The sequence below is a fragment of the Larus michahellis genome, chromosome 3, assembly GCF_964199755.1.
Source record: "Larus michahellis chromosome 3, bLarMic1.1, whole genome shotgun sequence".
NCBI lineage: Eukaryota > Metazoa > Chordata > Aves > Charadriiformes > Laridae > Larus > Larus michahellis.
The window spans coordinates 80,248,965-80,262,080 of record NC_133898.1 but is presented as its reverse complement, the minus strand read 5'-3'; the positions used below and the strand labels follow the sequence as shown (position 1 = coordinate 80,262,080).

The 13,116-nt window shown below is 40.2% G+C and overlaps 1 long non-coding RNA gene across 2 annotated transcripts in view; it reads left to right on the top strand.

Moving 5' to 3' along the window:
* Window positions 1–13,116, top strand: part of LOC141741072 (uncharacterized) — a 38,903-nt gene that overhangs the window by 10,949 nt on the left and 14,838 nt on the right. Inside the window, exons 6-7 of one of the 2 annotated variants that reach the window (XR_012586255.1) lie at window positions 9,650–9,816; window positions 10,135–10,192. The exons of the other annotated variant lie outside the window; for it this stretch is intronic. This is a non-coding gene — a long non-coding RNA (uncharacterized LOC141741072). The remainder of the gene's footprint in view (window positions 1–9,649; window positions 9,817–10,134; window positions 10,193–13,116) is intronic. 2 annotated transcript variants of the gene reach the window in all.

Here is a 13,116-nt window from a genome sequence, read left to right as displayed (position 1 = left end):
AAGCAGGAACTTGATGTCTTGGCTAATAAGATTAAACATCACTGTCCCCAAAATCTGTAAAGTATTAAGTACTATGCCATATTCCAGTTTCCTCACCCACTGCACCTCCACCTTCCTTTTCCTGTGCTACTTTTTAAGCTATTTTGTGGAGTCAGTATTTTGTGTGGCTGTTTTTCTGAGGACCGGACTTAGGCTTTTGACCTATTTTTTTTTCCCTAATAATTAAGTGATGTGTTCACATTAGGCCATGCTTTTTTCAAAGAAAATGGTTGTTGAGTGGAAGTACTAAATACGCAGGGAAAAATAGGAAATGATTATGCTGTAAAAATAACTTTGAAAGAGTTTCTCCCTTCAGAGAGGGAAGAGAGCTTTCCAAGAAGTGATCACATTCTCACACTCAGCTTTAAACACATTCTTTATCTTTAAAAGGAAACAGAAGAGAATCAGTCAATAAATCAAATGTAGTTGCGGGCTTGTCTGCAAAACAATATCATTCTGAAATAAGGTATTAGGACTGGACATTCAAACAAGAATTGCCAGTGCCGAGACCTCTTGTGCTTTGAGAAAAGTGGGTATGTCTTTCATTAGACAATACCTTTCCTGCACCCCCTGATTGTTTTCTTCATCGTTGTCTAAAGATAGCAGTTATGGTGGCGATTCTGGGTGAATCTTTAGGTACACATTAAAAACCACACTGTATTTTTGTACTGTAATGAATAAGCGTTTTAAATCACTAAGGTATTTTTTTTTAATATCTGTTTGTTTGAAAAGGAAATGAATTTTGTACCCAAAAAAATCTCCACCTTTTCTTAGTTGTTATTCGAGAAAAAAAAATACATGTTTAAAGACCACATGTTCTGGCTGCAACTTTTTAAACCTGGTTTGTGATAAAGATTTCACTTAGGTTACTACTAGTAACCTAAGTTTCTCTTACTGCTCCATCATGATATTACTAGCCATTTCCCTAATTTCTTCTTTTCCTGACTGGCACAGAATTGCTTTTTGCCTGCGGTACTTCAGAAATTGCTTATTTTAAACAAAAGAAATCAACAGCATGCATGTTTTTCAAGCTTACCCAGAGCAGCTTTGTCTTTTATCACACTTTGAAAGTATTAGTATTTTTTAAATTACATAGCTCTGTTTAGAAGTAAATTTCGCTTAGATAAAGAGAAAATACAGCAGTAGTTGCCAAAAGGAATAAAGTGCACTACCTGGAAATACGCCCTTTATTTCTTATCTTCTAACAGAAAACGAGATGAATGAGCATGTTAGAGGCACAATGTTTCTGTAAATATTGTATTGTTGTTAGCATAATTTATTTCTATGTCCCTAATAAAACCAAAACTTTTAAAGCTTATTTTAATTTAATCATGTATAAAATGATAACACTGCTACTTCAAAGATTTAAAAATGCCAAATGATTTGACATGAACTGTACTGTGACAGTAGGATTCATAATTTCCTCATTGGCTTCTTTGTAATGTTCCTTACCATATATTACATCTATACTGTGAAACAAAAAAGGGATAGAGAGACTGCTATGTCCCTCTGCATCCAAATGCTGTCCCCTGAGCAGTGTGGGAGCACAGTTTCAGATGGTTCTAGTTGTTATGGGCCTAAACTGCCACAGAGCATGTTAGCAGCTTAACAGCGTCGGTGATGAGCAGCCTGGTGTTCAGGCTTATTCCTTGGTACCATTTTACTAAACAATATAGGCAGAGCAGCAGTGTCTCAGATAAGGCTTTTATAATGTTCCAATGCGCCAAATTCACAGAATCACAGAATCTTCAGAGTTGGAAGGGACCTCTAGAGATCATCTAGTCCAACTCTCCTGCTAAAGCAGGATTCCCTAGAGCACATTACTCAGGACTGCATCCAGGCGGGTCTTGAAAATCTCCAGAGAAGGGGACTCCACAGCCTCCCTGGGCAGCCTGTTCCAGTGTTCTGTCACGCTTACCATAAGGAAGTTTTTCCGTGTATTTGAACGGAACTTCCTATGTTCCAACTTGTGCCCATTGCCCCTCGTCCTGTCACTGGGAACCATTGAAAAGAGTCTGGCACCATCCTCCTTCAACCCACCCTTTAGATACTTGTAAACATTAATAAGGTCTCCCCTCAGCCTTCTCTTCTCCAGGCTAGAGAGTCCCAGCTCTCTCAGCCTTTCCTCATAAGGGAGATACTCCAGTCCCTCAATCATCTTAGTTGCCCTTCGCTGGACTCGCTCCAGCAGTTCCCTGTCCCTCTTGAACTGGGGAGCCCAGTATTCCAGTTGTGGCCTCACCAGTGCGGAGTAGAGGGGGAGAATGACCTCCTTCGACCTACTGGCCACACTCTTCCCTATGCAGCCCAGGATTCCATTGGCCTTTTTGGCAACAAGGGCACATTTTTGGCTCATGGATAATTTACTGTCTACAAGGACCCCCAGATCCTTCTCCTCAGAACTACTTCCCAGCAGGTCCACCCCTAACCTATACTGGTGCTTAGCATTCTTCCTCTCCAGGTGCAGGACCTTGCACTTGCTTTTGTTGAACCTCATTAGGTTCGTCTCTGCCCAGCTCTCCAGCCTGTCCAGGTCATGCTGAATGGCAGCATGGCCCTCTGGGGTGTCAGCCACTCCTCCCAGTTTGGTATCATCAGCGAACTTGCTGAGGATACACTCTGTCCCAACATCCAGGTCATTAATGAATATACTGAACAAAATTGGACTGAGTATTGGCCCCTGGGGGACACCACTGCTTACAGGCCTCCAACTAGACTCTATGCCGCTGATCACAACCCTCTGAGTTCTGTCACACAGACAGCTCTCAATCCACCTCACCGTCACCTCATCTAGCCCATACTTCCTCAGCTTCCTAATGAGGATGTAATGGGAGACAGTGTCAAAAGCCTTGCTAAAGTCAAGGTAGATGACATCTACGGCTCTCCCCTCATCCAGCCAACCAGTTATAACATCATAGAAAGCTATCAGATTGGTCAAGCATGATTTACCCTTGGTAAATCCATGTTGACCACTTCCAATAACTTCCTGTTCCTCAACATGTTTGGAGATAACATCCAGAATGAGTCGCTCCATTACCTTCCCAGGGACAGAGGTGAAACTAACCGGTCTGTAGTTCCCTGGGTCCTCCTTCTTGCCTTTTTTGAAGATTGGAGTGATGTCAGCCTTCCTCCAGTCCTCAGGCACCTCTCCTGTTCCCCATGACCTTGCAAAGACAATGGAGAGTGGCCAAGCAATAACATCTGCCAGCTCTCTCAGCACTCGTGGGTGCATCCCGTCAGGGTCCATGGACTTATGAATGTCCAGATTGGCCAAGTGGTCTCTGACCCAGTCCTCCTCAACTGAGGGAAAATCTTCCTCTCTCCAGACCTTCCCCCTTGCCTCCAGGGTATGGGATTCATGAGAGACAGCTTTAGCAGTGAAGACCGAAGTAAAGAAGGCATTCAGTAACTCTGCCTTCTCTGTGTCTTCCACCACTAGGGCACCCGTCTCATTCATCAGTGGGCCTACATTTTCCCTGGTCTTCCTTTTTCTATTGATATACTGAAAGAATCTCTTCTTATTGTCTTTAACTGCAGTGGCCAAGCTGAGTTCTGATTGAGCTTTGGCCCTTCTAATTTTCCCCCTACATAGCTTTGTTATATCTTGATAATCCTCATAAGTTGCCAACCCCCTTTTCCAGAGAATGTAAGCCTTCCTTTTTTTTCCTGAGGTCCAGCCAAAGCTCTCTATTTAGCCAGGCTGGCCTTCTTCCCCGTCGGCTCGCTTTTCGAGACATGGGGATGGCCTTCTCCTGTGCATCCAAGAGCACCTGCTTGAAGTATGACCAGCCTTCCCGGGCACCTTTGCTCTTCAAAACTGCCTCCCAAGGGACACTCTTGACCATGCTCCTAAACAGGCTAAAGTCTGCCCTTTGGAAATCCAAGGTGGCAGTTCTGCTGGCTCCCCGCCTTGCTTCACCAAGAATTGAAAACTCTATCATTTCATGGTCACTGTGCCCAAGACAACCTCCAACCTTTACATCCCCCACAAGACCTTCTCTGTTAACAAACAGTAGGTCCAGTAGGGCACTTCCCCTAGTTGGTTCCTTCACCAGCTGTGTTAGGAAGTTGTCTTCCACATGCTCCAGGAACCTCCGGGACTGTTCCCTCTCTGCTGTGTTATATTTCCAGCAGACATCTGGGAAGTTGAAGTCCCCCACAAGAACAAGGGCAAATGATCGTGAGACCTCTGCCAGCTGCTTATAGAACACTTCATCAGATTCTACATCCTGATTAGGGGGTCTATAACAAACTCCCATCACGATGTCTGCCTTGTTGGCCTTCCCCTTAATTCTTATCCATACACACTCAACACTGTCATTCACACTGTTAAGTTCTAGACATTCAAAACTGCCCCTAACATAGAGGGCCACCCCGCCACCTCTCCTTCCTTGCCTATCCCTTCTGAAAAGTTGGTAGCCATCAATTACAGCACTCCACTTGTGTGTGTCTTCCCACCACGTTTCTGTGATTCAGAACAAGATTTTTAAGGGTATTCAGTTCCACTGCTTTCTTTCTTTTCTAAGTTCTTCAAATACATTAATTACTTTTTATAACATCCAAATAAATGAGTAATAAAGGCATTTGCTTAAGAGTCCTTAGTACCTGCACTCAGCACTATGTATGTGAGCTGTATCATTACTGTTTAATGAAAAAACATAAGCAGGCCTAGGAGAGTAAAGCTTCCTTAATCTTTTTGGCCTCTAAGTCTTCCATTCCTCAGTACTGATTGACTAAACTGAAGCTGGAGGTAAGAGATGCTTCACATGCAACCACCTGCTGATAGGGGCACTCCTCTAGGAGGCACAAGACAGGTTTGGTGTCTTTCGAGCCATGGAAGGCCTAGAATCCAATCTACTATTTCCTCTTCAGCAGCTGTTGAATAATGCAGTGTCCTAACCAGTCTGCTGCTACATAAGAGTATGCAACAAAGGTACGTGTGCCAGAGGAGGGGGAGATACCCATAACCTCTGCCAAGACTTAGTTCTAGAAAAGCTCTTAAGCAGCAGATGAAAATTTGTGCCTGCTGAATGACCTAAATTTCACCAAGGAGAAAGACAGACTGAACAGCAATGAATGGCCGCCTGTAACCTGCTGTCTGAGCTATCGTAAGTATGTCTCTGGTTAAAACTATTAAGAATGCAGTTCTGTTGCATTTCTGTTGCTAGGTACTGCTGTTGAAGGACTATCAGTACATTCCCCCCTCTTTGTAGGTTAGGTGGCGTGCTACTTAGAGAGAATAGCAGTGTTCTGTATGCCTTTTGCTTGGGCATAAATGGCTACACAAAGGACAAAGTTCTGAAGAATTGGGTCAGTAGGTTTTATATCTAATCAGGCCTCTAATCCTACAAACCACTTATAGTTTTGCATTATTATATGTTCATTTTGTCTTAAATGGAACTACTCATTTGAGTGAAGTTATGGGTGTAATTGCATGCAGGATCAGATCTGGGCAATCACATTTTAGCTTATTATTCATACTGTAGCACTGTTAGAAATCAGATACCTCTGATGTTACCCCTTGCCCAGTCTGGGTGAAGGGGTATCTGAAACTGAATATGTTTCTGTGTAATGGCCATCCAAACCAAGCACTTAAACAAAGGCACGTCATAGAGAGTATTTTAACTATTGAGTTAAGAGAGTCATAAGGCATAGATTTTCAATGCAGAAGGTCACAAGGCTGTAGTTTCACTGGGTTATGTGCTATATTTGCATAGACAGATATTCAGACAGTTAATGGTAGTGCAGAATGCTTTAATGATTTTCATTTGCATCAAGCTGTTCTCACCTCTTAGGAGCATAATGGATAAATAAAAGAGGCCTTTTGTTTGCTCTTCATGAAAGTTACCAGTGATTAAGTGGTACTGAGGGAACAGACTCATGCTTTCATTTAAAAAAAAAACACAAAAAACAAACCCAACAAAACTGTCCATCAAAGCTGACTTCAAAGTGACCTACTTCATTTTGATTTAAAATGGCACTTGAATAATTTTATTTTAATGTTATGCACATTTCCTAACTCAAAACACAGAACTGGTCACTCCTAACTGAAAATACTGAAATAGTTATTACATCAAACACAAAATACTCATCATTTGTTAGGGGACTTTTTATAGTGTTGAATTACAAACAAAGCTATGTACACTTAGATTAGTATGTCCTCCAAATGGATTCAGCAGTCACTTTTATTATTAAAAATTATGTCCAGAATGTAGTTGTGTACTTTTTGCACTATACTATGGTGTTTTGTAAGAAAGTCCGTGCCAGGGGCTTGCTAGAGAAAATCTTGTCATGATTCCTTAAGATGTTTCCTCTAAGTTTTGTTGTTAGATATAGAGTCTCCCCGTGGAAGATTTCTCCAAGCCTTCCTGGAACATGACATATTCTTGTAAAGGTATAGAGACTTCCACGCTATGTCTTGGCCCCTTGCAACTTACCATCAACTTCTTGGGCTCCTCTGCCATGCATAAACACAAAAGCCTCTTCTTGAAAAGGGCTCAAAGGAACTTAGCATAGTCTCCGGCTATGTTATATTTTTAGGCATTTTCTGAACGATTTCATGTGCAGTTCAGTCTCTTTCAGTGTAATCTTGGAAAAAAATCTGAGTGGCCTCCATGTCTCTTCAACAATGAAGCTCTGTTCTTAAATACTTTGTGTTAGAATGGTCATGCTTAAATTTTTCTTCCTAATTTATAGGCATACACCTCATGATTCCATTGCCGTGATTTAAGCATTGGCACCTCAGTGCCAGTATTTTTTGATTATATTTATCTAAATGTGCTAGAGTTTCACCTTTGTGTGTCACATTGAGAAGCACAGCCAAGACACTCCATATCTCAAATACCCAAATTTCAGTAGTCTCCATTTAGGATACAAGGGTACAATGTTTCTGGTAGCAGCTAGGATGAACAGGCTTTCAAGTACTTGGGTCTTTTGTTTTTGGTTAATAACTTCCAGCCCTTTCAGTTTCTGACCTCCTGCCTTTGAGATAGTGATCTTGAGTACTTCCCGTGGCATTCAGCTTCTCTCTGTCTGAAGTGCTGTGTCATTTAAATCAAGATAGAGAACTTGACTTAATGTATTTGGAATACCCTCCATTTTCACAGAATTAATAGGATATTTGGGGAACACAGAATACGCAAATTCAGACCTGCTGAATACATAATTTTTATGGCCCTTCTGTTTTGTATTGGCTTTGTAATTTGTCCAGTGTTTGACTGAGGGCTAATTAAATTACTGAATTTACAATGAGAATATATTAATCCATCCTTCCCTTCACTGATTTTAATTCTTTACTCCTCCAGTTAATTTTCTTTTAAATCTGCCTTTGTGTTCTCAGTGTGGCATAAAAGGGCTAGTCAGCAGCCTGAAAACGGGCAGTTGAGGGAAATTTCCGTCCACAATCAGTCTCCCCACTGCAGGAGGAGTGCTGGATATCCTTACATGTGCAATAAAGATGGCTGAATTCAGTGATCACTGCCTGACCGGCATAACAATTTCTTAGCGATTTATGGCAGGTTGGGAGAGCAAGGGTTTAGGATTACATCCAGGAGAGATCTGTGCATGCATCTCGGGTTAGGAATAGCAGTGGAGTAATGTGTAGTTTCAACGTGTAGTAAGATGCAAAGTGTCTTTACGAATGGAAATAACATCCCTTACTGACAATGTATTTCAGTACATGTAGATAAAAATATATTTTACATGTATTATCAGAGTATTGTTTTTACATTTTGTGTGTTTACAGCCTCACAATGGCCTTGATCATCTTAATCTTGGTTTTTAGTCATGCACTTCTGTGCAACACATGGAAATAAAGCTTCCTAAGTATATATGACTAAGGAGATATTCCAGAAACAAATCCTAGAAGTGAAGGTGAAGCACTGTAGCTGATTCTGACAGAATTACAGCAACTCCTTGCTGAAGTGGGAAAACTTTGTTCAAACCCAAAAATGTTCTTATGGTTTTAATTGAGTGGCAGAAAATTATTTCTGTGTGGTCATCCCTGCTAAGAGATTCTTTAAAACCAACATTTTCCATTTTTCCTTGTTTATTTCTTTTTTGGCTAGTAGTTGCCTCCATGAACTGGATTTATAAACTATGAATCTAAGGAGGATAAAATGTTTTCTGGAGAATTTGATCCAGATGTGTATTACTGTTTCTATAAATATATTTTAAGTATTTAAGGTGAATAAGGTTTTTTGGGGGGTTGTTTTTTGGTTTTGTTTTTTTTAGTATTATTATTTTTTTAGATATCCTGGTTAACTTAGAAGCAGCCAAATTTTTGCTGTGTAAAACTCCAGGAAAGTCAATAGTATTTCAGCAGGGATTCATGTGGCCCTTGGGTTTTGGACTGTATCGTATTGCAAGCTCCTAAAATAAGACTGTTTGGAAAGCTACAGGCTTCCCATCTTTTTGTCTGGAAAAGTTATAAAATGGAACAGGCAGGCTTTTCACTGAGCTGCTGAGAATGCAGTTCTGGCTATGCAATCAGGACTAAATAAGGAGCAAGATCGGCACTAAAAATAGAAATGGAGGCTGATCCAACTGCAGCGTGAGTTATAATCCTCACACAGCAAAGGGCTGGTAAGTTCAACTGAGGACACTCAGTTACGGAAAATCAAATAAACTTTATCCTGCTCCTAAAAAGCCATTATACCCTAGCTGCTGTAACCAGATTTTTACCAGTCAGCAGAACTATTAATCATTCCTGCAAATTATTTAATGTTATTTGAGATTCAGATTTTTTTTTTTTTTAAAGGGAGAGGATTATATTTGCCACATAGTAAAAGGGAAACGTGGGTTGGGTTTATGTAACTGTTTGAAGAATATGGGGGAGAATGACACAGAGAGATTTACTGCACTTTCCTCATGGCTGGATAAATACATTCTTGTCACTCCTTTGAGCGTTAAGCTAATGTGCCTGCTGGCATTATGGGACTCCAAGTGGGCACACTGAGCTGATCTGGGTTTCTGGCCAGGCCTGGTACCTTGTCACGAACTGTGCGGTTCACCGTGTGTGCTTCAGGGGAAGTTACTCTGCTTGTTTCAAGAACAAAGTACAGAACAGTGTAGGTCATTCCTGCCCCATCCCCTCCCCTTTGTTGATAAAATAATTCAGAAAATGTTTATCTTTTATTTGTGTATTTCCTTTCAACTACCACATGCCTCATAAGCTTAAGCCAAAACTTGCCCAGGGAGTTCAAATATATCCTTTGATACAGAGTAGACTATTATTGCTTATTTATTGTTAGGAACATTCGGCTATTAAATATTTGGATTACATGAGCACAGCCAGCTACAACTATGTTCTGCTCTCTTTCTTTGCCTGTTCCTTTGTCTGTTCAGGCAGTGATGCAGCAAGCATGAACAAATTTTCTGTTACTAGTCTTAAAAATGAGAGATTCTGTAACAGACTTCAGTTATTCATCATATAATTTCAATTTCTTTAAATGTGATTACATATGAAAATTAACAAAATTAGTAGACACTAAATCAATCTCTTCTACTACCTAAATGTTAAAAATGTTTTTATTAATTTTTAGTTTTCAATGAGCTGCAGAATTTATTGAAAATGCACACTATTCACATACCTCTTGTCTGTTAATCACAGGAGTAGCTCAGTCAAATTGGAAGTCAGTCAGTGGAGGAGAAACATTTGGGTCATTTGACACATGGGAAAGCTTAGACAGCAATGGAAGTACGTGGAAGAAGACCAAAAAACAGAGATCATCAAACTTGCACAGGCCAAGAACGAGGCAAAGAAAATATGCAGTGCCAGTGAGTCACAAATCAATTGTTTGATTGCATTTTCCTTCCTTACCTCCCCCCCACCATAAAACAAACTACAATGTTCCCTGCTTCAGACTTCTGTCCCAGCACCTGTACCTCTTCTCTTCCACGTCCCATACCAAGTGCCAGCTTAGCAGAAGCTGCAAGCAGCTGCCTTACAGAAAGGCAAGCTGATCAACACCATCTTGATGGGAAGGCGGCAGCCTCCATCTCCAGCTGAGTTCAGAGGTCTTGTTTTGTTTTGTTTTGTTGTTGTTATATTCTCACAAATACTTGTGCTTGTATTTGAAGATTTGTATTTTCCAGGGAAAAAAGGTGGCACAGTCCAGGAGGCACAGAGAAGGGATGGTGATCGATAATTGCTGTGAGTGCTGAACAGTGAAATATGTGTATCGTTATATTTTAGTTGCATTCAAAACTTATACTGATTAATTACTTCGTTTACCGACTTAAGCTAAATTTTATAAGTCTATATATAGGGCTTTGCTTTAGTTTAACAATGGGTGATACACACCCATTTTTTGTATACCTTTATCTATTCCTTTTTGGAACAAATCATTTGGTGTAATAAAACCAACATAAGCCTGCATTGCAGATACAGTAATTTTAGTGAATTTATTAAAATAAGCTAAATACTTGCATCAGCTTAATGATTACAGTTAAAAAATCACACACAATCCAACAAAGAATTGTTAAAATATGTATGGAAAGAGAAAAATAATTTTAATAGCATATTTTAGGTAATCGAAGGTTGCACAAAGAGGAAATGGCATAACTTGAACTCACAGTTTCAGTCCAGGTAGAGGCTTACATGAACGTCCTATGAGTTTACAATGAGTCTGGCCCTAGATTAGAAAACAGTGGTGGTGAGCTATGCACTGTAACTGAAATATTAAGAGATAACTCCAAAACTGAAAACAAACAGGTGTGGAATTCTACCTTAGCTGCCTTTTGACTGTTAATTTTGAATGTAATGAAAATGTGCACTAATTCCGTGGGTCCTTACACATGCAGAATGAAAGAATTCAAATTAAGATTTTTTTTCTTAAAGAGAATTTGTTTGTTTTTTTATCAGAGCCCTTTCAACGTACAAGGGGAGGTCACAGCTGTTCTTTTCATTCACATGTAGTCTAATAAAACAAACAACATATGTATGGGGCATAAGAGTTTAGCACTCAGAACATGGGGATTTGTATATGACTTTGAAAACTGTAAATAACAAATTATACTTAAGCTTTATTCTACCGCCCAACAACCTGATTTGTTAGTAAAGATTTGTGTTGGAATTGAGGTTTTCATGTGTACATTGTTCAGAAAAATAAAACTCTCACCAAATGCAAGATAGCAAGGTCCACATTTACATTCTCAGCCTTCATTCCAATTGTCATAAGTCTTCTAGATTTACATAATTACTACATTTGCATAATCACTTAAGACCTTGATCTGTACTCCAATGAACGCAGACCTAAAACCTTGGTGAAAATCACATTTACCTACATTTTATGCTGCAGACATAACAGGACTGACCTCAGATATGGGCATATCACCTTTTCTTTAGAGCATGTTGGCATCTGGGTATCTGAGTGACCTTGGTGGGTTAGTACATTACCATGCTAATGCACACAAGCAGTCTGATGGTGGTCTTTGCTGACATAATGTATCTGGAGTGGATAGGGCCTGGGGAGTGCGTGTACATATTATACCATGCTTAGTTCTGGGCCAAAGGGCTTTTTGTTCCATTGCAGTGTAGACCTAGCTGCGGTGGTCTCATTTACCCTGGGAGATGGAGCTTCCAAATACTGAGGGTTAAAAAACAAACCCAAAATGCATCCCTCAGTTTCTTACAAGTCAAGCAGGAAGATTAGCTGAGTATTTCACAAATACAAATTCATCCCTCTTTTTTTTTTTTCTTGCTGTAAAAAGTGAGCTACAGAAATCCATCAGTTTGCACATTGTGACAAGGATGTTTGTTTTTGAATCACACATTGAACTTCCCTTTGACTTCCTCAAACCACAGAACCCTTACCTCTCATTTTACTCTAAAAATACAGTTGATTCAGGGGAATTATGCATGCTAGACTGAAACACTAGAAAGCAGACAAATATTTCGGTGTGAAGAAAGTGGTTGCTATTCTGTTATATGATAGTACAAAGATTAATTTCCTGTAGGAAATGGGTAACTCACAGGATATAGGTTAGATCTTAACACCACACAAGTCATGACAGAAAGTTATTATCACCTGATAGTTTTTGGATGGCCTCTTTACAGTTAAGTCAGACCCTTAAACCAGTTTCCAGTGGACAAACATCTAAAACAGAAAAGCCCTCATGATTGTTAGCAATCTTCTTACGTGGCTTCATGTCAATAGTGTGAGAATGTGGCATTACTCTATGCCAGGAAGAAATTAAATTGTCACTTGCATAAAATCTTTTTTGTGCAGACTCTTAGTCTGCAGAGTAGGTGGGTAGAAGATTTCAGCAGACCCTCCTCTTCAAAACACAAACAGGAAATAAAAAAAACATTTGAAGGCGTCCTCTCAAAATAGCGCTGTCCTGAATGGACATCTTCACAGGACAGGTCAACAAGACAATGACTTCCATGTTCCAGGGACAGCTGTTTCCTTTTATGCTTACCTGTCAGTCCTTCTAATGCCCAGATTACTTGGCAAAATCAAGTAAGACTCAGCAAAATGAACCTTTTTAATCTCCACTTGCCAAAAGAGTCCTTGTTTCCAGATATCCTGAATAGAATAACTACAGAACTTATGGACTTCCTGCATTTGGAGCCACAGAACAAAGGAATGGTTTGAAATCTGTCCCTAAAGTTGTTCCCTCTCTTAGGCTGCCTGCTGGATGGCTGTTAAGAATAGGAAGTGCTGCTTTCCAGTCAGTCTTGATCAATGGTAAGAAGACCTCTTTGAGGCAAATTTAATTGGTGAAGGAAATGAGATTTTCCCCCTAGAGCTATGAAATATCTTGAGTACATTTGAGGAATTGCTACATGACATTTTTAAACTATCTTCTGGCTTTAGAGCAGTGGCCAATCCTGAAAGAAGCTGAACTTGCAGCAGTCTATATTCAGTGTCTTCTCCCACCTCACTGAATTGTGGTTCTGGAAGGGTCCAACCAAGGTAAATATGCTAATTCTCCCACTTCAGACTGGAACCTGTGTCTGGATCCATCAGCTCTCAGGAGTCCCGATCCTTGACAAAAAATTTATGCCCTTGATGACTTTTGTCAGCTAGGATGACCTCCTGGAGGCCATCACTTCAGTGACAAGAGTGAGGG